Source organism: Arvicanthis niloticus, chromosome X (assembly GCF_011762505.2).
Source record: "Arvicanthis niloticus isolate mArvNil1 chromosome X, mArvNil1.pat.X, whole genome shotgun sequence".
Lineage (NCBI taxonomy): Eukaryota > Metazoa > Chordata > Mammalia > Rodentia > Muridae > Arvicanthis > Arvicanthis niloticus.
The window spans coordinates 50,538,892-50,566,329 of NC_047679.1; the positions used below are offsets into that span (position 1 = coordinate 50,538,892).

General features: G+C 36.8%; 1 protein-coding gene across 1 annotated transcript in view; it reads left to right on the forward strand.

Moving 5' to 3' along the window:
• The first annotated feature begins 23,112 nt into the window (after positions 1 to 23,112).
• Positions 23,113 to 27,438, forward strand: part of Heph (hephaestin) — an 84,565-nt gene continuing 80,239 nt past the window's right edge. Inside the window, exons 1-2 of the mRNA XM_034485877.2 lie at positions 23,113 to 23,256; positions 26,221 to 26,420. The gene's annotated coding sequence lies outside the window, so the exon portion shown is untranslated. The remainder of the gene's footprint in view (positions 23,257 to 26,220; positions 26,421 to 27,438) is intronic.

Here is a 27,438-nt window from a genome sequence, read left to right on the forward strand (position 1 = left end):
TTTTTATGAGTGCAAATTCAAAACAAGGACAGCCAAAATGGAAACTATCAGAAAGATTTATTACCTATATCATGCAGGGAGAGAATGAGAGTGCTTTCTATGCAATACCCCCTCCAACAAGAAAATCAGTAAGCTTTTTTTTTTTTTTTTTTTTTTTTTTACAGGATTGACCCATTCCTAAACATAGTTAAGGAGAAAAATCTTAAATAGTCTCAATTTCATACAATGGACAAAAAAAAAAATGTCTCTGTACACTCTGATCCTGTACTGTAGTTTTAGCTTTAACAAAGGAAAGAATGCTTTCTTTTTTTCTTTGTTTTTGTTCTTGTTCATTTCTGATCCCACCCCATCTCCAAGAGGATGTCCCCTACCCCCAATCCTCCAGTCCTCTCAACTCCCTGGGGCATCATGTCTCTAGAGAATTAGGTGCCTCTTTTTTCACTGAGACCAGACCAGGTAATCCTCTGCTGTATATGTGTTGAGGGCCTCATATCAGCTAGTGTATGCTGCCTGGTCAGTGGCTCAGTATCTGAGAGATCTCAGGTCCAAGTCAGTTGAGACTGCAAGCCTTCCTATGTGGTTGCCCTCCTCCTCAGCTTCTTCCAGCCTAGAAAAGGACACTTTCAATGTTCATTAAAACAGGAGTTTCTCTTGAGGGTCCTTGCCTTCTTAAGTGGCTACTAGCACTCTCAGGTTCTAATGCTTATTTCTTGTTAAATTCATTGTTTTAAATTGTAAGTACATGCAGACACTAGAAATAGCCTAGATGTTTATCAACTGATACTTGTGAATAATGAAAATATGGCATATAATGGAATGTTATTCATCTGCTAAAAATGAAATTCTGAAAATTTCAGGTAAATGGATAGAGCTACAAAAAAAATCATACTGAATGAGTTAACACAGACCCAAAAAGACATACATGTTTTCTCATACATGTAGATACTAGCTTTTAAGCCTTCTATATGTGTGCTATAATTGATATACTCACAGAGTTTCCGTACCTAGTTAGGAACTAGAAGGGCAGGAAAGGCTCTCTCAACGAAGGGGAAATAAAATATATTGTTACCGGAATTAAGAGGATTAAATGAAGAGTTGTATGGAAGAGGGGGATAAAGGAGGAAATATGAGGAAGGAAGAAAACTAGTACTAGGGGCCATTTGAGGGGCCATGTGGCAACCTGCTAATGTTTATATAGAAATAACATTATATATTATATATATATATATATATACAAAATATAATTTTTATATTTATATTTTATAATATATATATATATAAACTTTAGGAAGTTTCTACACACACACACACACACACACACACACACACACACACACACACATATATATATATATATATATATATATATATATATATATATATATTAGAGTCATCAAATAACTAGGCAGACAATGCCCTGACTAGACAACTTATGCCACCAAGTGATACCCTTAATGTCAGGAATTGGCTAATAGTTGAGTAGTTGGCTAAACAGGCCCCATGGAAACCATCAAACACCTCAGGCCATTGCGAAGGCTGTTTGTTGGTTGCTTTCTACAAACCGATGGTAAGGCCCCATTGCTGAAGACCCATGTATATATGCCATTGAACACAGCAGAGAAGTTGAGTTTGTGCCTAACTAAAGACTTCTCCCCTACAGAATAGTGTTCATGGTACTGGAAGGTACTTCGCATGTTACTTGAGGAGACAGGCAACCATCAATCTAGCTACAGATGCTGTGTCATACAAAGGTGATCTGATTGTGAGATATCATGATGCAATAGTAGCACAAATGTCATGAGAATACCCAACCACTGTCTGGTTGGATTTAAAGTCTGATCTATGACTTGAGACCCATGTCTGATATTGCCAGCATGACCAAGAACCTGAAACAATATAGGGTATGGGTCTAGGAGGAAACCAAACACTATTATTCTGCTAAAAGAACACAGAAATAAAATAATTCCTAATAGCATTCTGCTATGCCCATACATCATTGTCTCAGTCAACCATCATCAGAAAAGTTTCTTCTTACAGTAGATGAGAACTAACACAGATACTCACAACGGAACATGGGAAGAGAGTAGAATACTCAGTCCTAAATGACACATCATCAAACCCTTCCCCTCAGGCCTCGAGGAACTATGTGGAAGAGGAGGCAGAAAGATTATAAAAGCCAGACAGGATGTATGATACCAAAGAAACAGTGTCTTCCTGACACAATGAGATTGGCACGCACATGAACTCATAGTGACTGTGGTAGTATGCACAGGGCCTGCACAAGTTCAATCAAGATCCCGGGGTCCCAGCACTGAAAGGAGAAAGTGGACATGAGCCTCCATCCTTAGTAGGACACTATCTCCAATTGACATCTGCTTCTAAAGAAAAAATTAGTTTTTTCCAATAGAGTCTCATTAGGTATAGTAACCACACTTTAGGATAGGCACCATGTCAACACAAAATGAACTCAGTGACCTTTTTTGCATATTTTGTCTCATATTTCATTGTTTGGGCAGGTTTTTTATTTTATTGGTCTTTGCTTGCATGTTTTGGTTTCTTTTATGTGGTTTTGTGGGAGCTGTATGTTCCTTGGCTTTGATTGCTTTTTTTTTTTTTTTTAAGAAAGAGAAAGAAAGGGCATGAAGTTAAGTGAGTGGGAAGATAGGCTGGATCAAGAAGTAATTTGGGAGAGGGGAAAGCATGATCAGAATATATTGTGCTCAATGTTTTTCAATTAAATTGCTAGTACATAGAAGTAGTTAAAGGTAGTTACTTCATCTTCAAAGTTATGTGTGCCATTTCCTGGCAAAAATCTTTCATTGCATCATCACCATTAGTAGGCAAAAGGACATGAAAGCAAAAGCCAAAGCAAAAAAAAAAAAAAAAAAAAAAAAAAAACAAAAAACTCATTAACTCAAATGTCTCATCAAGAAATCAACTTGCAGAACTTCCAAGATCAAATTAGCTCTTACAGAATCTACTCTCTTGTCTTTCTTTCACAATGGGGAAAATAATATTTAGAAAGATCAAAAAACTGATCTGTGGGTAAGAAGGAGTTTCCTAGTAGCTCACAAATAATTGTACCACCAGTTCCAGAAGTTTTCATACCGTCTTCTGACCTCAACAGACAGTGCACATTCTGGTGCACATACATTCATTCTGGTAAAACACTCATCTACATAAAACAATATTTTAAAAACAGAATTGGTCTAAATTAAGTAGCTGATAGGAAATGGTATTGATATTACCAGTGTGTAAGGGTTGGAGCATATACCCTATAGCTCTACAACTTATGCCTGCCCACCCATTCCTAATAAGTCTAATGAATCAGTAAAGTAATAGTGAGAAGCAGAGAAAGAATATTTATTTAATGTGGTCACATTGTGGAAAGGAACAAAGAAAGATCTTCACTGAGTCCCCAGTTCATCAATGTCTTGGCATAAAGCTTAATTTTAAATACAAGCCTTGTAGCTATCCTTCAAGGTAGCCTGGGAATTTGTAGTTATAGTCTGAAATCTCTTCCTGGGAGAACTTTGTTTGTTTGTTTGTTTGTTTGTTTGCTTGCTTGCTTTGGTTTTGGTTTTGCTGGCACCATTTTTTCCAGCATGAAGTTCTAGATTAATTCCAGTCTCTTGGGTTTTCATTATATTATTATTTTAGTTTGATATCTTTTAGTTTCCCAGAATCTTTAAACTGTCTCACCCAGTCTCACTCTATCTCAAAGTCTTTTCTCTGCCAATCCATTTTCTAAGTAGTTGAATAGTCAAAAAGTTTAGCACACATATTTTTGCACTTGCCTAGGTGGGACTAGAAATGAGACATAAATATTTCTAATTCTTTTTCTTTAAACTAATACACTCTATATCTCTTATCTATATTTTTTTCAAATATGCAGTGTTAAACATTCAATATTTAAGAGGATACTTACATTTGTACAATGCTTACATGTATACAAAGCTTGATGTGGCTCTTTGATAATGGGATGCACATTCCACAGAAAGAAAGATAATAAAGCAAATATGTTTTTTATTATTTCTTTTTAAAGAAAAATTTATTTGCTCTGGGCAATGTATTTTAATCATATTTACATTTCACTTCTCCCACTATGAACTGAATCATCCCTTTCCCTTCCCATCCAGCTTTGTGTTCTTCATTTTCAGTTTGCTAATCATTATCTAATATAACAAAGTTACAAGGGGAATTCCAGGTTTACAGCTCAAGTATGGAATTAGTCTTAAAATATACAGAGTTCCAAGTTTATTATTGGTCCCATTTCAGGATTCTCTTATTTAATTTCAATAACAGCAAACCTTAATTTTTAGGGAATTATCCTAGATCTTTGTCAGTTGGATGAGTTGCCAGAGCTCAGAGGGACCTCGAACCTTTTGTAGTTTATTGGCTTGCTAGTTGCTATAATAGTAGGGAATGGATTGTGGGTAGAAAGTGAATTCATTCATTAAACCACTATAAGAAAATTGTTTATTAACTATACTACACGAAGTCAACTGGCTGGATAGTAACTATAGTGTTACTTGCAATGCAGGACAATTGTCAATAGGGGCCTGAATTTTAAATAAATACTTTTACTGACAGAAAGAGTTTCTTTGCATTTTCCTGGCACATGATTCTTATTGTTTTAAAGGATTACAGCCCAGCTTGGCATCAGTATAGAATTCTGGAAGGTTAATAAGAGCCATTTATAAATAATTTCCAGATGTGCAATATGTTATTTACTTTTCTGGTTGTTGTGATAAAATACTTAACAAAAGTAACTTAAAGATGGAAAGGTTTATTTTGGCTCATGATTTAAGAGCACAATCCATCAGTGAGGGGAAGTCATGGTAACAGGAACTTGAAGTTGTGGGCCCCATGGAATCCAGAAACAGGAATCAAAGAAAGCTGAATGCTGGAGCTTAAAGTAGCTGGTCACATCACATTCATAAAGAGAGAGTGATATCAGTCACATCACATCAATTAAAAAAAGGGTATGACAAATCTCTGTTGCTGTTCAGTTTCCTCTGTCTACTTATAAAGTTCAATATTTGGCCAGGGAATGGTGCTACCCACAGTGGTCAGGTCTTCATACCTCAATGAATGTAACCAAAATAATCTCCCACAGGCACACCCAGAGGTCTGTCTCACAAATGATTCTAGATTCTGTCAAATTGACACTTAACATTAACTGTCATAATCCCATCCCTTGTTAACTTGGCACTTGAACATATCATGTTGAAGCCCTAATAAGTCTCCTTTCACAGTTGGCTCATGGCCGTGCTATAGTGTAAAATACATTCAGGTCAACTTTAATAATTCCCATAGTCTACAACAATTTAAATTCTTTACATGTGTGAAATTTCTTTCTGCCCATAAAATTAAAAAAAAAGTTACATCCTACCAACATACAGAGTAAGCATTAACATTCCAAAATAGAAGATTAGAGCATAGCAAGACCCCCAAACCAGCAAGATGAAAAACACTAAATCCTATATAGCTCTATATCCAGCATGTGAGGCTAAGTTTTAAAGTGCTTAGGAATCCTCCCATTCAACTCTTTTAATTCTAGCACACATAGCCTCTTTCTTAAATCAGTTACACTTTTCCTTGGTAAATATGTCATAATCCTGGCATCTTCAACATCCTGGCGTCTACCATGTAGCCTATGCTTAACTTTCACAGTTTACAGAATGACCTTTCAGGGCCTCTTTGCCTGTATTTAAAAAACTGTGTATATTGTAATTAATTAATATTATTTCTTTATGTGGTTTGTGATATAAAACTTTAAAATTAAATTTTCCAGTGGCAACATAAAACAATACAAGTGCATATTACATCTCTGTCATTCTCTACCATCTTCTTGTTTGAATATAAGAACCTCTAGAGAAGTGGTTCTCAACCTTTTAAATTCTGTGACCCTTTAATACAGTTCTTCATGTTGTAGCAAACCCCAACTATAATATCATTTTTGTTGCTACTTCAAAACTGTAATTTTGCTTTGTTATGAATCATAATGTAAGTGTCTGTGTTTTCCACTGGTCTTAGGAGACTTCTGTGAAACGGTTTTTCAACTTCCAAAGGAGTCGATATTCATAGGTTAAGAACTGCTGCTCTAGACCTACCTCTTACATGTATTCAAAACAATTAATCCATATTCGCTTCATTAACAAAACCAAAGCCATGTCTTTTCCTATCAGTAAAACTGTAAAACAGATTAAAACTGAATCATTTAAGCACGGTCATATGTATTTTCAACTTTTTCTAATGAGTAATTCTAAAGAAAGACTGTATAGGATTTTTTTTCCCTAAAGAAAATATATTGTCTCTAGTCATGATTTCCTATTAGTGCAATATTTATTCAAAATAATAAATTATATTTAAATTACATTGTACATTTAGTTAGGTAAGTACCAATTCTAATTTATAAACTTCCTAACTGTACGCTTTGTGCTGAAGTTTTAATTTGAGATATTTCCTAAAGCTATTTCAAAATGAAATTAACTGTTTTTGTAATTGGCAGTATAAAGGTCAAATGAAAAGTTCTGAGAGTTTGCAGAGATGTATTAGAAAGTTTAAGGTGTCCTTTGCATTTTATCTTACAATTTCATGCATGTATATAACAAGATTTTGTCATTTCCCCATTATGCTTTCCTTTTGAACTGCTGAGTATGTTCTCCCCAACATGTCCTGCTCCTAATTTCCTATCTTGGATAGTGTGTGTGTGTGTGTGTGTGTGTGTGTGTGTGTGCGTGCGCGCGCAAGTTTGTGTGTGACTGAGTTTAATTACGGTTTTTTACATGAGAATAAGTGGGGGATAGATCACTTAGAAACCCAGTGCATTTTGTTGTATCAATTATCTTTTAGATTTAAATAGTCTAAGTTTCAGATTGTCTCAGAAAGATAATTATGAATAACTCTGAACTATACAATTTCACTCAAAGCAAAATCAATCTAGATCATTCAGAATAAGCTTGAATTGAAATGCTCACCTTAAATCAAAGCCCACTGTATCAGATGTAGAGCATAGACATAAACATTTCTAATTGGAGGGTGCTGTTAACTATGGTTTCTGGTAGAACCCATAGAGCAAGCAGCAATGGATCATCCATTAGCCAGATTGGATCAGTGCTGGGTCCTTGTTTTTGTGTTTGTTTGTTTGTTTGTTTTTGTTTTTGTCTTTGAATATTCAACATGGAACTTCAGCATTTACTAATGACTGTGGAAGCTGACGCTCTGAGAATTCAGTCAGAGTAATTGATTTTAATCCTAAAGCATTCATGTTATGGTGTCTCAAGAAAACCCTGATTCTAGCAGAGTTACAAGCCATCAGACAAAATCAGTAGAATAAGCATTGCCTCCAATGTTTCACTAAAGTCAAAATAAATTAAATGTCATCATCTGCCAAACTCTAAACTATACATCTTGTAACAACATTTTTATCTAATATAAAAGATTTTCTAGTAGACTGACTTCAGCCTCCACAAGAAATATGAATTATCAAATTTGAGGAGATGGATTTCTCTCCAATATGTACTTCCTTATGACAGTCTTGCCAATATACAGTCAAAATCTCATCTGGTGAATGCTTGTTGGCAATCTTTTTGGCTTTCTCTTCCAAAATGATATTTTCTTCCTATTGCTCATTGTCATCACTGGACCGACTGTCATGCACACTGATAGCAGTGTTTAAAATTAAATTTCTGCATCTTAGCAGAAAAAAAAATAAAGAGGCAATGGTTCACAATACACATCCTCCAAATACACTTAAACATACAAACATATGCACACATTGTGCATGCTCACATACACAGTATAAATTAAGCATATGAAAACATTGTAATTTTGGCATGCCGCTAGTTTAAAACTATGACTCGGGGACTTTGCTATGAGCCTGTGTCTCCTAGTAATGTCAGAACTACACCCTCAAAGTCATACCAAAGTGTATGGGAGAAAGACCAGATGCCAGACATTTTTATATTTAATTTCAGTAATTCAAAAGTACATAAAGCAATTATAAAAATGTTTATTAAGGAATATAACACAATAACATTGGATCTGAGTGCATTCTTGGCAATAAAAATAAGCAGAAAACCCATATCTCCATCATATGGACATGTAAGAAGAGCTCCTTGATGCAAAAGATAAAAGTTGAAGCTTGTTCTGCAGAGTTAAGATAACAATCTTTTCCATTTTAATGCTAAATAGCTAAGTGTGAGATATGCTTGTAAATGGATATTTCTTGTTAATTTTAGGTCAAAATTGCGTTGTTTGTTTTACTATTTGTTTATAATGAGGCCAAACTATAGTCATAGTGTTTGCTTGTTCTGTCTAAAAAAAAGAAAAGAAAAAAGAGAAAATGAATAGTATTGATTTGGAGTACTCACCAAATTTCTGAGTTCCTCATCTTGTACAGGCATCACTGGCATGTGTTATATTTCCTGGATTAGACATCAAATATAGTTATTAATCTGGTACTGGCCCCTTAAGTATCCCTAGAGTCTGCCTGAGTATGCTTTATTACACATCCTTATAATAATCCAAAGACATACCTACATAGCAACTGGGTTCTAAATGTATTTATTTTGGCCTTGAATAGTTATGAAATTCCTTCACCAAAGTATCATTTGGTGAAGGGTGGATGATATCTGGATAAGAGCACATACAGCTTTTGAGGGGACCTCAAGTTTCATTCCAGACACCTACAACTGGCAGCTTATACCACCCAGAACTTCAGTTCCAGTTCTGTCATCTTCTGACCTCTGTGAGCACTGTACTCACTTGGCACAAATCCACACTCAGATATACAGATAATTCAAAAATTACAACATTTTAATATAAAAATTAAATGAACTAACATTATCTGATGGGAATTTAACTCGAAAGACATGAAATCACAGTTGGCCAAAGATGAAAACAAGTTAACAAACCAGCATAGCACTGAAGAAAAAGCCAGTAGAGTTCACTGACACTTGAATTTAGGGCTGCTAGCTTCACAGAAAGTGGTTAAAGCAGAAAAACGAGATTAAAAAATGAATACAGAAATGGCTACTCTTAATGTGTTTTTTTCTATGTTTTTTGTAAGATTTTATTTTAATTATATAATTTCTCTCTTTCTTTCCTCCGTCCAACCTTCCCATATACCCATCTTTGCTCTGTTTCAAGTTCATAGTAAAAAAACGGATCATCCTGGGGATGGCAGAAAGAAGAAAATACAGGAGAAAGACGTAGATAGATTAACAAAAGCAATATGGATACCTGAAAAAGCCAAAAGAAATTATACTATTAACTATTTACCTAAGACAAACAAACATAACCCTGTACCACATGTAATTCAGTATATAAATATACACATATAGTACTACATACATTATATAAATATACATATATAGTATTACATACATGTATACATTGCATAGTATTAACGAACTTTTGAACTTCCCACAAGAGCCAAATCCAGCTAACAAACCCCTAAAGTATTATTTGATGTATAATGTACTGTTTAATAAGGCTAGTTCTTCTTGGTGTGATCTGGAATTTTGTTTATATCCATATGGTATCAGACGATTTATTTATTTATTTATTTATTTAGTGATAAAAGAATGGCTTCAGACACTAGCGCATTACTCCATATAGATATGTCCTCCCAGGAAAAATGTGAGTTATTCTATCTGAGTCAAGAAGAGGCTGTGAATGTCTCAGTGTGAATTTGTATATTCAATACCTGTTGCACTGATTAAACACTTTATAGTTCTCTAGCCAGAAAAACAAACAAACAAAGTAGCAAGCAAGCAAATTGTAAAGCACAACAACTTAGTGACAGCTGAGGAAACTCACTAATAATCCTTCAATTGGATCTTGGAGGAGGCCTCAAAATGTCAGTGGTGATGGGGCAAAGATACCTCCATGCTGCTGCCTGAAGAGAGCCTAAAGAGTTCCTTTCAGTCAAGTAAAGCCAGACCCCTTTAGGGCAAACAAGTATGTATCAGAATTGGAGTTTATTTAAAGACATGTTTAACAGAGAACTTGAGTTAACAGAGATAGAATGACTCATACTCAACTGTGGATGCACACTGGGCTTCTCAAATGCTCCACACTTAATTGTTGTGATAAAAATTTAATGTATAAATTTGGTGGGTTTTGAAGTTATTGTCTTCAAAAAGTTAAGAAATTTAAATGATAGAGATCATAGGATGGTTCCTGAGATACATTAAACAGGATTATAATCAAAGAAGATAAAACCCTGGTTCAACTTGGATATAAAAAATTAGGATTTATTCACTGTAAACAAAAGTTAATAGTCTAATTTGTGAGAGTCCCAGGAATTTAAAATGAAAGTGAGGCTGTACTCAAGGCCATATATTCTCAGGCATTAAGCTTGGTTTATTGTTATTTAAAAATTCTTATTAGAAACTATTCTTATAAAGGTAATATTATTTCTATATTGGCATTCTTTCCAGTGAATTTCTTCCTGTGTTCTCACTCTCTCTCCTGGTTCATTTTAATTTGGTCTTTCCAAATGCTTTCTATAAGATGGGAAGACTTTCAGTTTTCATGAGTCAACAAAATTAGTACTGTATCTAAGAATGAACTTATTGCCAATAGCTACCAAAAATTTCAGATCATTAACTTTCACAATACCTTGATGTCAAATCCAGAACAATGGGGCTAATAGATGGGAATGTTTTTCCTTGTGGTTGTGATGCACATCCTGAGAGCTGATGCTGCTCAGATTCCTGAGTATTTCTTTTTTTCCTAAAAAAATTTAACATATAGTTCCAGTCTTATCAGATTTTTCACATCGTGGTGGCGGCAGAAGTTCTTCTCCACTTCTCCAACTTTTTAGGAGATCCTTATGTCCTAGAAGGTGGTTGCATGAAAGACTCCTTTTTTGGAGCCCTCCCACCTGAGGGGGGAAGGAGGAACTTCCTAAATGCTCTTACAAATAACTAAGTGAAAGCAAGAAGAAGAGTCTGAGTTGTATGTTTCTAGAAGAATCCTCTTAGAGATGTCAGTACCAGTGAAGCTTCAGTTGGTGTCCATAGCCACTGGATGGAAATAAAGCGATACATTTTATGTTTACATTCCTTGGCTGGGAAGCCACCATCCTTGGCAGTCACCCAGCAAGTACTACTGGTTCTTCAAGGATAGGACTTTGAAATTCATGTTGAGATTTCATCCATTTCCCAGTCATTTGGGGGAAAAATATGAACTAAGAATCCTCAGAAATTATTTAATTTTTTTCTTGAAAAATATCTCTCCCTTACCCCATCCTTACTTTGTAACTTTGCTGATAACAGGCAATTTATGTTTTAGGATACTTTTTAAAAATAATTATAAGTTTGTCCCATCTTCCTAGGGCCTAGATATGCTTTGACATAGCCCAGCTAATCATGGAAGTATGTAGAGGTTTCAAGTAACTTGAATTAATTTTTTTTGTGCCAGTGTAATATAAAATTAAAATGGGGAAGATATTTAAGATTTAATACTGTGCTTTAAAAAGAAATATGCTATAATTGCTGTGTATTTTGATACAATGACTATGATAATAATAAAAGAAAGTACAGATGATATTTGGGAAAAGATATTCCTTGACATCAATTCAAAATGCCATAAAGACTTAATGTAACACTTGAAACACCTAGAGGAAAACAAACATAAGTTAAACAAAGCTTATGAAATAATAACAAGAGTGAGGAGGCAGCCTACTAAACAAGAAAGACTTGCTGCTTGTGCATCAGAGAAGGGATTAGTACCTAGAATATATATATATATATATATATATATATATATATATATATATATATAGTGCATATAGAATATATATATGTATGTATATATATTCTATATGCACATTGGGTTTCTCAAAATCTCCACACTTAATTGTTGTGATAAAAATTTAATGCATAAATTTGTTGGGTTCTAAAGTTATTATCTATCTTCAAAAAGTAGGAAATTTTATATATATAAAATTTTATCCATTCTTGGCTTGCCAGCCTGTTAAATTAATAACTTTATCTGGGGGTCCATTATCAGTTTTAAGTCATGTACTTTGGCTGCCAGCCTGTTGATGTAGTTAGAGACAAGCTTTACCACGATGGGCAGGAATAAAAGTATTCCTAGGAAAAAAAAGGCTAGCCTGATCAAGCTATATATGCCATTCCTGAGGTTTGACCAAAATGGAAATACCGACCTCAGGCCATGGATAATTTTATCGGCATTATCTGCAGCATCAAAACTCAACAGAGCATTCTTTAAATTCATAATCTCACTGTGCAAAATTAACACACCCAGAGAGGTGTTAGGATTATGCCGAATATCCTACACCACGTGTCTTTAAACGTTTTTTCTAATTATAATGACAATCATTGTGAATTTCAAAAGTAACACTACTCCAATGATATTTGTCATGACACTTGGGATGGCTCCTAACTCTTGAACCCTGAACCTCCTTCAGATAATTTGAATAGGTTATAGAACATCATCCATTGTTCCAGACACCTATATAAATCCTTTTGTATACTCAATACATTAGTAACATTTTTCTGCTAGATGGTTAACAAAAATAGTGTCAATGCAATTGCAGAAGCAGTGGTGCTAGCAATTCATGAAATTAAAGCTGTTATACCAGCAATAATCAAGCCAGCTACCCTCTTGATTCTGTTTAAAGCCTAACTCACTTCTTCCAGCACTTTCTAGCTTTTATTCAGTGAATCAAGGTTTTCTAATACTCAAGGCAGTAAGACAAAAGCTGGTTGATAGACCTCCCCTCCCAACAGACATGCCAGGTTTCAACACACTAACACAATTGGAAATTATACAATCAATGCAACTTACAATAAATACTGTAGAAGAGACAAAATCAATTTTAGCTTGACAATTAAAAGAGCCTTAAAACATGCACTAGCCCTTGTTAAAAAGTGAGGAGAGGTGTAGAGCCTTTGGGGCTGCTCGGCAAGACAATGACATGGGCCAAGGACAAGGAAATGGGCTGCTTGGCAGGAATCTGACATTGGCCAAGAACAAGGAATTGGGCTTCAGGCAGGAATCTGACATTAGGCTAGAGCAAAGAAGTAATTTCAGGTAGGAATCTAAATCTTAGACTACAACAAAGAAGTAATTTCAGGCAAGCATCCAAATATTAGGCTAGAACAAAGAACTAATTTCAAACCGGAATCTAAATTTTAGGCTAGAACAAGGAAGTAGGCTTCAGACATGAAAATGACCTTGGGCTAGGACAGGGAAGTAGGCTCAGATACTTTGATCATCCTGATAAGCCTTTAGAAACAGTGATCATGGGAGTGTTCACATAATTGGGTTTAATGCCTTGCTTTTTCTTTGACTATTTGTGTTTATTGTATTGCTTGTTCCTTTTCTATTTGCATCTATTGTATTGGTAGACCCTCAACCTAGAACTGACCTTAATACATGCATGTAATCAAAATGGTATAAAAGCATAAAGGAAGAGGGGGTATAGGATAGGGGGTTTTAGGGAGGGGAAATGGGGAAAGTGGATGACATCTGTATTGTAAATAAATAAAATATCCAATAATTTTTTATATATAAAGAATTTCTTACGTTTAACAAAAAGTCCAATAAAGACAATGGGTAATGAGCCCAATAGACAGTTCTCAAAAGAAGTGTGAATGACAAATACATATTTGGAAAAGTTTTCAGCATCTTCAGCCATTAGAAAATTGCAAATTAAAATGCTTTTGACCCCAGCCAGAATGGCTACCATCAAACTGTTGATCATGACTACTGCTTGTGGAACTGGAAGATAGCATGTATGCTACCAAAGGAGAAAAGTAAACACCAATCTATCTTCAAACCTTTTGGTCTACAGTGGTGAGTTGCCTGCAAGATTTGCTAATGCAATAGTGGTACAATACTTGTGAGAATAAGCAAATACTATCTGTTTGAATTTAAGGCACAGTCCATGAAGTGGAACCCATGTCTAACATTGCCTAGGTGGCCAATAACCTTAGATTAGATAAGCCAGGGACCTAGGAGAAAATCAAATAGTACTTACTGTTTTGTTAAAGGAATGTAGCTACAAAATTACCCCCTAATTATGTAGAATTACTATACTCATACATTACTAGTCTCTCTCCTAGCCATCATCAGAGAAGCTTCCTCCTTCAGTAGATGGGAACAAATATAGAGACCCAGACATAGAATTTCCAGAGAGCAAGGTATCTTGCAATACTTACTCCTAAGTGGGATGCCTCCATTACATCCCTGCCCACAGTGCTCAAGGAACTCTGTAAAAGAGGAGGTGGTAGAGACTGACTCACTTGGGGATTTATCCCATCTGTAGACACCAACCCCCACACTATTGTGGATGCTAAGAAGTGCTTGCTGACAATTAGCCTGATATAGTTGTCTCTTGAGAGGCTCTGTGAGAGCCTGACCAATACAGAGGCGGATGCTTGCAGCCCACCATTGGACTGAGCATGTAGTCCCCAATGGAGGAAGAAAGGAATGAAGGAGCTGAAGGGGTTTTCAACCCCATAGAAAGAACAACAATATCAACCAATCAGATACCCCAGAGCTCCCAGGGACTAAACCACAGACCAAAGAGTACACATGGAGGTACCCATGGCTCCAGCTGCATATGTAGCAGAGGATGGCCTTGTTGGGCATCAATGGGAAAAGAGGCCCTTGACCCTGTGAAGGCTCGATTTGATAGTGTAGGGGAATACTAGGGTGGGGAGGCGGGAGTGGGTAGGTGGAGGAACACGCTCATAAAAGCAGGGAGGATGGAATAAGGGGTTTCAGGGGGCGCGAATCTTGGAATGAGATAACATTTTAAATGTAAATAAAGAAAATATCCAAAAAAAAAGAAGAAGAAGAGGAGGAGGTGGCAAGATTGTAAGAGTCATTGGAGATGGAAGAATCCAAGGAAACAGTATCTTCTAGACACAACAGGACAGACACACATATGAACTCACAAAGACTATGTGGAGAAGTAGACTTATTTTTAACCAAGACACTATCTTAAATTGACAACTGTTCAAGAAGGAAAAATTAGTTTCTCCAAGGGTATCTCACTGGGAATACAAACCACTTAAGAGCAGTAGTTTCTTTCTTTTTTCTTCCTTCCTTCCTTCCTTCCTTCCTTCCTTCCTTCCTTCCTTCCTTCCTTCCTTCCTTCCTTTCTGTTTGTTTGTTTATTTATTTTGTTTGTTTGTTGAGACAGGGTTTCTCTGTGTAGCCCTGGCTGTCCTGGAACTCACTCTATAGACCAGGCTGGCCTCTGCCTCCCAAGTGCTGGGATTAAAGGCGGGCACCACCACTGCCCAGCCTGCTTGTTTATTTTAGTTCATTCTTGAGGGCTTTTATTTTGCCTGTTTGGTTTCTTAAGTGCGAATGAAGGCTCAGAATTGGAAGGGCAAGGAAGTGTGGAGGATCTGAGACACAAGGGAAAGGAAACAGTGATCAGAGTGATCTGCATGAAAAAATACCTTTTTCAATAAAAAGAAAAGATAAATAAAAAGACTACAAATTCTGATAACTATTCTAGAACACAGAACCCTTATACACTGCATCAAGAAAAAAGGATATAGCCATTGTCATGTTAGTATTATCTGAACATGGAATACATCATATATTTGATCCACAGCACTGCAACAAGTATTATATAAAGGAACTATTAAAGTTACGCAAAGTTTACACATATTTCTCACTTGTATTTACTAGGAAGTTTCTAGGTATTAGAAGATGCTCCACATGGCTATCAAGTACTTACTATAAGAATCATAAAACCATTCTGAAATAGTCACTAGCATTATCTCAATTTTATAGATGAGGGAACTAAACTAAAATAATTTTAAAGTACAAGTCTAAAGTCCACACCTAGGAAGTGGAACATTATAGAGGAGAATTGAAACATTCAATTCTAAATTGTCTGCTTCCAGAGATTTGATACTTAATCAGGTTATAGGTTTGACTAGGGGTAAAAGGATAGGGGGTAGTAGAGGACTCTCTGCCTTCTGAGGTCTAGAGAAAAATTCCTCTATCTTTAAAGCTTGCAGTAGTGGATTGACTTCTTTTAATTCCTCACTTTGATTGTTTCTTTTGCTTTCTCTTCTATGTTAATGGATCAGTCAGACAAAACTTGGCCCACCCAGATAATGCAGGATCATCTTCCTGTTTTAAGGCCAAGTGATTAGCAACCAGGTGACTAGGTGATTAATTTCTTCTTTGATCTTAATTGACCTTTGCCATGTAATATAATTGTTCATAAATTTCAGGAAATGAACTGTGAGACCTTGTGGACCAGGGATTGTGCTGCCACAATCTATGTTTCTTTCTGTGCAAAGAGTAACCATTTGCCAGAGGAGTAATGGAAATAAAAGTGACTGATTTGAAAAGTATAGCTGAAAAGAAACCCAGTTTCTACTGTGTAGACCATAACCTGAGATTTTCTTGTGTTCAATTTCTTGGAAAGCTGATTGTATTAGAATGGCTGTGCATATGAACGTGTTAGTGCATGTGTGTGTGTGTGTGTGTGTGTGTGTGTGTGTGTGTGTGTGAATGCGGGTACTTGTGTGGAGGTCAGCGGAGAATTTCTAGTGTTGGGTTCCCACCTTTCACCTTGTTTGAGATGGTTGTCTACCTCTCTGCCACATATGCCAGGCTAACTGCCTGTGAGCTCCTGAGGATTGTCTTATCTCTGCCTACGACCTCATCTCCTAGTAGCAGAACTAGGATTTACAGATGTGTGCTACCACTCAGTCTTTATGTTGTTCTGAAGATCCAAACTAACGCCCTCATACTTTTGCAGCAAGTGTTTTATCCATTAAGTCATCTTCCTAACTCCAAAAGTTTCTTTCTTATACATAGAAATAAAGAGAATGAAACAAAAAATTCATATTAATTTCCCAGGTATAAATGAAATTAATTTATGAGGGCTAAAAATCTAGGTAATTGAAAATGTAAAGTGAAAGTCATTCTTCTTGGTACCACAATACACAAATATCCATGAAACATAAGAATATTTTGATTAGGATATTCATACAATAAAATTTTCTTAGAATCCCACAGGGTTCGTGAATGTAAAAATATACGTATGGATACCTATATTTAAGCATTCACCATGCTTTTTTACTTTTATCCCTTACTATATGGCGATCATTGTGCTAGGATTTGAATAAACTTTTTTTTTCCATTTTTTTTTTTTAGTCTGTTGTTGCAGATGACAGAACAGACACTTGGAAAATTCAGGGACTTCACTAAAATCACACATTTCAGAGAGAAGCAAAAAGCATCATCAGAAAGAAAGACAAGAGAGCAGAAGAAGGTCAGAGGGTCAAGCTGGTCAGATCATGCCATTAAGAGAGCACTGGAGTCATACGGGTATGTCGACTTTGTAGCTGATAAAGAAGGGGGAAGGGCATATTCACACAAGTAAGCAAGGGAATGGGCAATGGGATAACTCGCAAAGAAAATCCTTCTAAATGAAACAGCTGAAGGAAATACATTTAGGCCTGGACAGCCAAAGACAATAGGACGAGATGTGGACTTAAGCATCACACTGTACTTAGAGGTGAGATGGCAGGGAGTGAACTTCCAACAAACAGTCCTTTATAGCAGCATTAGCATCACCTGAGAGGTTGTTGGAAATGTGTTATTTTCATGTCCCACCCAAGAATCCAGATCCAAAAGTTTGTGTTTTCATAATTCCTTAAGGTATTCTGATATATATTCAAATTTGAGACCCAACTTTTCTTTTCTTTTATTAGGCATGTTTTTGCATTTTTTGTTGGCAACAGGATAGTAATCCAATACCTATATGTATGAAACAATCAACATAAGGCAATAAACATTTCCATATTTTCAAATGTTAATTTTTATGTTTTATAAACTTATTACTCTTTGAGTCACTGTTAAACTTATAGATTTTTGTAATCAAGCTGCTAAATGTTGCTACAGAAAAACATACCTGGAGTCCTTGATATGAGATTCAGACACTTGGCCTCAAGCCTGATGACCTAAACTTGATGCCTGTGATCAACATAGTAGAAGGAAAGAACTGACTCCACACCTATGAAATTGAATATATGCACACAGTCACAAATACACACACACACACACACACACACACACACACACACACACACACACACATACACATACACACACACATTACAGAGAAAGTCATAACTAATTCCTCATATCTGATATGGCTGTCTTAGTATGACTTTTTTTCTGTTCCATTCTTTATTTGCATGTCCCAGTCTCCAGTGACCACTATTGAAATTTGTTCTTCTATGATCCTTGGTCTTTCTAACTCTAAACTACTTGTTTTTCACACCAGACAATGCTGTACCTATTTTTAGTGTCTTTGTAGTCCTAACATCTTTGAAGCTACTTAAGAATCACATTTATGTGAAAGTCTGTAAACATGAAATCTGGAAATATTAATCAAGACGATGAATAAATGTAAGGGGTGGGTTAGTGATAGAGGTTAAAGTTCAAAGCCCCATTAAGAACATTTTGGTTTTGTGCTTTTTATACTTTCTTTAAATGTCTTAAAAGCTTCTTACCAATGTACCAGGGTTAGCCATATTGCCTGAAATGGTAGGCATATGACCTAAGTAGGTTACTGAATCCCTTGTTGCAGGCTCAGATCTGAGTCTACAGATGCCTACAAAAGTATTCATGTTTGTATCTCATAGCAAATAATTACAGCAGGTGCATATGATTAAAAATAGAAACAGAGACAGTTTATTAAAGAAAAGCACTCCTAACAATGGAACAATGGGTATAGGAGAAGGAAACACTCAAAACTCTATGAACCAAAATCCCCTTTCATAGCAACCTTCACACACACACACACACACACACACACACACACAGAGGCACGCACACACATGCACATGCATAATATATATATAAATATATATACACATATATATATACACATATACATCATATACACATACTCATACATATACACACACATATATATACATATATACACATATACATATATTTTTTTTCTTGAGTATATCCCATATGTTGTATAAAGCCCAGGTGAGGAAAAGCTTCCAGTCTTTTCTAACTAAATGGCTTCTTTTATGGTAATCTTGAGGTAGTTTCTTTTCTTCAATTTGTATTATTCTCATATGCCTTTAACTATGCCTACTTACTCTTCCTCCCCAAATTACCTGGAACAACTTGACTTTTATTTTCCATAGATAGGGGATGATTCTGTTTGGAGAAAGTATTCTGTTTGGAGAAAGTATGATTCTGTTTGGAGAAAGTATTCTGTTGTCAAAGTTAATTTTAAAATATGGAAACCTACAGAGGACAAACAGTATTATCAATCTTACCCACATATGAACCTGCCAATTAAAACAATGACCAACCTGGCAAGACATAGCAACTGGTGCAAAAGTAGAACTAATGTCAAGGGAGCAACCATCTACTTTCTGATTTTATTTAAATCCAATTCTGCCGTATGAAACACAAATTTGGCACGATTTGGGGGAACAAGTACTATGGCTAGACAGGTCATAGGCCCAATGAGACAACCGACTTCTACTACTCAGCTAAATGTACATAGTATGACACTAACTTGTAATGGCTTATCATTATACCCATGGATTATTACATCTTCTCAACCTTCATCAGAGAAGCTTCTATTTGTAATAGATGGTGATTAATATAGTAACCCACAGCATGTCAAGGTGCTGAAAAAAAAATGATTGTGGAATTATTATCCCTAACACAGCATTTATGTAACACTCCCTACTCCCAAGGCTCAGGAGTCATTGTGGAATAGGAGCAGAGAGATTGTAAGAATAAGAGGTGGATGATGACTACAAGGAAACAGTGTTTTCTGGACACTGCAAAAACAGTTACACAAATGAATTTACAGTAGCCGAGACAGCTTGTCCAAGGCCTGAACAATATCAAAACACAAAATTCCAGATGGAGAAGGGAGGTGAGTATGAAGTTTCACTCCTAGCTAAAGAGTTATTGCCAATTGATAGCTATTAGGAGAGTGTCGGATTTCTTTGTAAGTGCTGTCCACAGTGAATGTATGGCAGTGCCTGTATGGGCAGCACAAATAGGACTTGATGGGCTTTAAAAATAACCAAGAAATAGAGTTGAGTGAGTTGGGAAGAATGTATGGATCTGGGAAGAATAAGGGAAGGGGATGAATATGATTATAATACATTGTACAAAGTTCCTCAAAGAACAAATAAAATGAAAATAAATGTATACAATGATCTTTAAAAATGTGGAAACCTATTTATCTTCTAAATGCTACTGGTAAAGATTTCCCAGATGTAAAATGACAAGTTAAGGATCACAGTGGGCCCTTCAGAAGCATAACCCAAATGTAAAGCCAGAACTGGTGCAGCATGCTTTATTTGTGTCTTAGCTACTTTTCTATTGCTGTTAAGAGACACCATGACCAAGGAAACTTAGATAAGAAAACATTTAATTGACGGCTTGTGTAGAGCTTCAGAGGATTAGTCCATGATCATCATGGTAGGGAGCAAACAGGCATGGCACTGGGGCAATAGTTGACAGCTTTATATCCTGATCCACAAGCAGCCTGGAGGGAGGGAGGGATGGAGGGAGAGAGAGTGTGTGTAAGACACACACACACACACACACACACACACACACACACACACACACACACACGGGGGGAAGAGACAGAGAGAGAGAGACAGAGAGACAGAGACGAGGGAGGGAGGGAGGGAGGGAGAGAGAGAGAGAGAGAGAGAGAGAGAGAGAGAGAGAGAGAGAGAGAGAGAGAGAGAATGAACTGGGCCAGGCATGGATTTTGAAACAACAAAGCCCACCCCCAGAGACATACCTCTTCCAATGAAGCCATACATCCTAACCATTCCCAAACAGTCCACCAAGCACTTGAACATGTAAGCCTATGCTTGCCATTTTCATTCAAACCACCAGAATTTACCATAAATTCATGCTACCTGTATTAATAAAAAGTTATTTACTCTCATATATTCTAGGCTAGCATCAAACTCAATATCAAGCCGAAGATGACCTTGAACTTCTGATCTTCCTTCGTCTGTGTCCTGTGGTATTACAGACATATTCAACCATGCTAAGTTTTCTATGGTGGTGAAGATTGGTCAAAGAGCTTTGTGCATAGATTTTAAATATTTTACCCACTAAGATACATCATGAGCTCAAACTTTATATCTTTAATAAAAATTAAGGCACACGTTATTTTTGTTGGTTTACTATACACCAATCACCATGTTCACACATATAATTTTATTTTACTCCTCACAATAAATATTCCCATAAAACACTGTTTCACAATGGGTAAAAATTATACTTGGAAAGATAATTTTCCAAGTTTGTATTATCTTGAAATGGCAAAACTGTGATTTCAGTCAGGGACATCAGATATAGACTCCATACTTCTTGCAATGTATTTCAAATATTAATGTTTGGAAAAAAAACCCAAAAGTTCTGTAGCTCATAGCTCAAATTGTGTCTGTTGCTTTTATTTTATAAAATTTTACTGTTAATAAGATGGATCTTATTAAGGTATATTATAGTTTGAAAAGTTATACTACATGGAAACTGTATTCTAAAAAATAAAATAAATATTAAATAACTCCTTATATTCAAGCTTGCCAAACTATGGTCTATAGGCAGCTGCTTAAAATTATGTTGCAAGTGATTCCCAAGAGAAAAGCACCAGAAGCATGCAGGATTTGTGTGAGAGGTGTTAACCACTTACACTCTCTGAGAAATTTGTGAATAAATATTACAAGCCCGGAAATCTTGTCTCGCTTGCCTTCTGTAGTCTTTACTGTGTTGACTTAAGAGCATCTATAATGACCTGCTTCTTGTTGTGTTTCATGAGTCAGAGCCCAGGCCTTATCCCTTCTCCTCCCTCTTTCCCTGTCATAAATGCCTTAGAGCCTGGACTTGGATCTCAGGTTAATGGGTTTGGTCAGCACCTTCCCCCTCTAGCTTCAAGGTCCACATGAGTGTTAGGCAGGTAATCCTGTGAGCCAATTGAGCTGCTGCTTAAGTACTGCGTTTCTGAGGTAGCCGGGGCTCTAGCTCCTCCCTTCCTTTTACTGGTGCTTCTGCTTCACTTGGCCTACGCTGCAATTTGCAGGGTAGCTCCTCAGTGGCTGACTATCCTTAAAACCTCTAGTTGTTTATGATTCAGACTTTGCCCTACCAGCTCAGTGGGACTTTCTGTCTTAGGAAAGTCCTCTTTCTTGGCCCTTACTCCAGGTGCTTCAGGTTCGGGGCAAAGGAAGTGTATATAGCTGGAGTGAAGAAGTCTGCTCTCAGTGGAAATCTCCCCAAAGTAAAGTAAGGACACCAGACAGTAGACTGTCATCTTACCTGGACCCTTCCTGAGTTTCGGGAGTCTGGTGAGTAGAAATTGCTCCTCTCAACGGGGCGTTGCCTGTTCTTTACTCATTCTTTCCTTGCATTTTTTCCTCAGCTGTTCTTATTACTTAAAATGCTACTTCATAGAATCATAGATTAGTGATTTTTACAGAGATGGATGGGTTCATATCTACCTTCAGATCGTCATCGTACAAATGGACAGGAGCACAGTGAAGCAAGGCCCTAGGCCAAAACCAGCCGCGAATTACTGCCAAAGCCAGAAGAGCTAGGACATAGGTTCTACTTAGTCCAGTGACTTTTCACTGCTGTTTCTTTGCAGAAGGGACAGAAAAGGTGTTGGCTACAAAAATAAAAGATCCATAGTACAGTTTAAGAGATCTTTGTGGCATTACTATTGTCACTGTCATTATCAGCATTTTTACCACCGAGCTATACACCTTGTCCTCGTATTTCTTAACCCAGGCAGTTGGAATCTGCCCGTGGGCTTTGTCTGGCCACACCAATGATGCATCATCCCAGTCAACTAGGAAGCAACATGAACAGCCCACCTCCTTGTAATTCCTCCGGAGATCCTCACCAGGATTTGGAAAACACCCGGATATTGTTAAAGAACCACCCCGGGTTTTGTACCAAACCGGCGGGAACAGGACATTCCAGTAGTTTAGTTTGTGGAAAAGAGGGCACCCATCACTGTCCCCTCCCCCTTTCACTCACCCCAGGAATCCCCGCCAGACCGGAGCCCTAGATTTAATTCATGGGAAGAGCCGTGTTTACTAAGTAAACAGGGCTGGCAGGCTCAGGCTGGGGTCTGCAGTTCAGCGTTGATGGGCCGCTGACATGAATTTGGAAGGAAGAAAAAGAAAGGAAGGAAGAGTTTTCTCTAACAAGGTAAGCTTTCTGTTTTTGAAACAACCTCACTCGCCTTCCTACCCAAAATGCTTACTCAGGTGGGTTTAGAAAAGTCCAGGGTCACTGGGAGAAAAAGTAGGTGGACTGCAGAGTTGGAGGAAGTTTACTTAGGTGCACAGGGAAATAACAGGAGACAATAGACTGCCTTCCTTTTGTTCCTCTAGTCAAAATGGCCTGAATCACATTGGCCCCACAGTTTTCTGGGACAGTCTTGGAGTCCTAGAGAAGAGTCCAGTTTGCTGTCTAAACAGCCTGTCTGTCTTCTCCCTCCTAGGGTGGGAAGTTTTGTTGAGATCATGTAGCTGTAAATTCCATGACCAGGAAGATCACAAACCCTTAAATACAACTATGTTGGGTTTCATATTTTTTACACAAGGCAGGCACAGATTCAGTAAGTGCAAATTGAGTCACACTAAAATATGAATTATTTTTAAAGAGTATTTAGTGTTTATTGACCAAATCCTTTAGTAAGCATGGATTTGAATTCTGGCCTTGTTAACTGCATGATTTTGAACCAACCATTTCACCACTGTGGTATCCGTTTTCTAAGTATCTCACAACCACACATGCACATAAAAGTGGTTTCTAAATGTTTTATAGATATGTAAGGATATAGTGGATCCAGTTTCTCATTGCTGGGTGTCTGCTATATACTAAACAAACTATTTGTAGATTGCCTCAGATATTCAAGATTTGTTTGAGTCTCAAACCAGTCCTGTAAAATGATCAGAACCCCCATTTTGAGGATGAAAAAGCTGAGGCTCACAGAAGTGAAAATAATTTACTGACACCTCTTACAAACAAGATGGAATTTGAATGAGGGTCATTAATGTCAATTTGTTTTCTATCAACAGAGTGACAAAAAGCTCAGAAAGCAAGGAGCTAAACTGCTGGACGCAGGGCTTGCCCACTTTAGATAGTTCCAAAGTCTTATTCATTTTAGTGATTTTCTGTCTAACATGAGCTGTTAAAAGCCAGTCTAGTTAACTAACACAAGACTAATGGGAGAGAAAAAAAAAGCATCATCACATTAAAGGAGAGACTTGCAAATTCTAGGGAAAACCTTCATGCAAATTTCCATGATTCATAAGGACTGGGTCAGGGTAACATCATATGCCTAGAAAGAAACTAAAAGGAAAGAGGGGTTTGAATTTCTCCTCAGGTTGAAACAAGAAATCAGTGTACATTAATTAAATTATAGTGAATTTCAAGTAACCCTGAGCTTGTCCTTATTCTGAATGGCTCTTACTTTTTACTTCTTAAAGAGATTTCCATTTTGCTTTTACCCAGCACTCATGCCCACCTTACTTATCTGTTTCTTGTTTTCCTTTTTCCACACCAGTCTGCTTTTTCTCTGTGGCCCACCAACAAGAAACATGTCATAACTCTGATGAAAAATTTACACAGGGATTTCATGTCTTTCATCTCATTTGGTCTTCATTAGAAACCATTGAGAGGCTCAAAGTATAGGTTTTCACTATTTAAAAAATGAGATTAGTCTCAGGAAGCTACATAACTTGCTCAGTGTCATATGACGAATAAACAGTGAAGGCAGAAGTGGATTCTCTTTCTCTCTCTCTCTCTCTCTCTCTCTCTCTCTCTCTCTCTCTCTCTCTCTCATTGGTGTTTGGATACTTTCCACATTTCCATGAAATGTCCAAGTGGTTCTAAAGGAAGTTTATGGGTTCTTTCCTTTGCCCTTAAAGTGTGTGATAAAAACCAAAGTAAACAACATCAATGACAGCTTCAATCTCAAGGCAGAAAGATAGGAAGTCAGTAATTTAAAGGAAGAAAAACTAGTACTTATAAGATGTGTGGTAAGTTCCAGATACTGTATATATTTATCTTATTTAAACATAGACAGTATTAACAACTAAGTTTATCTGACTGACTCTAAATTCTGATTCCTTTAATAAATAAGCACACACACACACGTGGAGAGAGAGAGAGAGAAATTCTGATTCCTTTAATAAATAAGCACACACACACACGTGGAGAGAGAGAGAGAGAGAGAGACACACAGAGAGACAGAGAGAGACACAGAGAGAGAGACAGAGACAACTTTAGAGAACTTTAACTATATAGTCCAGATTGGCTTTTAAGTTCTCAGTCTTCACGCCTCAACCTTCACCTCCATGAGTACTAGGATTATGGGTATGTGTCATCGTAACTGCCTCAAGGACTGACTTACATCAAACCACGTTTCTTCCATGAACAGAATGCCAGCCTGAAATGTGTGTGTTTTATGCCAATATAAAAGTGCTTTTATACATTGAACATGTTACCCCGTATCAGAACATCAGAACACATGTCTATCATTATAAACTGATAAGTTTTGGGCCTGGAGTACTTTCTTTGCTTGTACTATGACTTGGATTTGATTGCTTGGAACAGAATGAAAGAAGGGAGAGAGAAAAAGAGAGAGGGGGAGAGAGAGAAGCAAAGAAAACTAAGTTTGTGATAGTGGTTGGCTTTATGTTCTAATCTATTTCCTCAATGTTAATAATAATAGCCAGTGTTACTTTTCATAACTAGCTTACGTACATATGCAATTTTATTTACACATATAGATTGTTGTTCATTTAATCTTCACAATAACTCTATGAGACAGCAAATAGTGTTAAAGATGAAGATTCTGGTGGATCCAGGCTTCGTTTAAGAGGTGTGAGTCTAAAGCCTCTGCCCTGCATGTAAAACATGGAAATGAAATCCAGATCTTACATGACTATGAGAAATAAGTTTGCAGATATGAAAAGTACATTGTAAAGTAAAACTGCTAGGTTTTATATTCTCTAGACTTTTGGAACATTAGTCACAATTTCCAACTTTAAATGCTTATTCATTCTACGCTAATGGTCTGTTCTAAGTCCCTCCAGACATTTCTAAAATTATCATGTAAGACTGCAGAAATGGAATTCTTACCTGGAATTGTTTTCTCTCTAGGTAAATAAGCTGAAGGCACAACTGCCTTGCTGGTACTTCTCTGAGAAGGAAGTTTGAACGAAGTCCAGTGTACACGCAGAAGTCCACAAAACGAAGGTCACCCCTTCCAGGTTGAGGGTCCTAAGGAATGGCTAAATGTATTTCCAGGAATAGTATTGTGTGTACTTATATGTGACTGTACCCGTGTTTCACCAGTAAATGTGAGTATTGGCATCATGTGAGAGAAATGAGTCTGAGAACTTTTTAAATACCAAATTTTTCAGTTGCACACATGTGTGGTCTATTAGATTATAAAATTTCCATAGCTTTTATCATGTCAATACTATATAGCCTGGCTCTGCATATTTCATTATTTTATGGATAAGAAACTGGGGCTCATTAAGGTAAAGAAACTTGCCTCAAGTCCCTATTCAAACTAGTGCTAGAAGCTAGTCTGGAGCTAACAAGTGGAGACATGCATCCCTATTCATTTCTCTCACTTTAACAGTAGCTGCTAAGGCCCTGCCTACTAGGCCTTCTTCATTGTATCTGCTAATTAGCTACATGGTCACTTGTATTCCAATGCATCCACTCTCAGGGATTTTACAGCACAATGTAGCAAATGAAGGCAATTTCCTAGAAGACTGCAATTTCTTAGGAGACTGCAAGATATATTAGCAAACTGTAGCTGGGAGAAAGAAGAAAAAGCAAGCAAGCAAGCCAATAGGAACTATCTCCTGTGCTCCAAACATTGGTATTACTAGGCCTTTTTTAAGTAATTTTTTTCTGATTTATTCCTCCAAGGCTGATACTAACTAAACTTATGTTACACATGAGTTTAGCATAGCTGTTAAATAATTACCAAGTTATATAACCAATCAGTGGGGCAGACAGGTTTCTGCAAGAAGTTGCTCCCCAACCCCCAAAGACATGCCTGTCTTTATACCTAGGGCTTTTTGCCAGACATAATATGGAGATCAGTGACATGATTGCTGTGCATGGAAAAGCCTGAGAGTTCATTTTTAAAAAAGTCTTTAAGTCTGATTTTAATCAGAGTAAGTATCTGGGCCTACTTAGGGTAAATACCTGTGTCCTTATACACATGTGATCTGTGCATCTCTTTTAATATTTTGTGTTATTAGGGTTTGAATTAATTAATTAACTAGTTAATTAATTTTAAAGAGTTTCTTTTCTTTATGTAGTCCAGAATAGGCTTGAATATATAAACCTCCTGCCTCA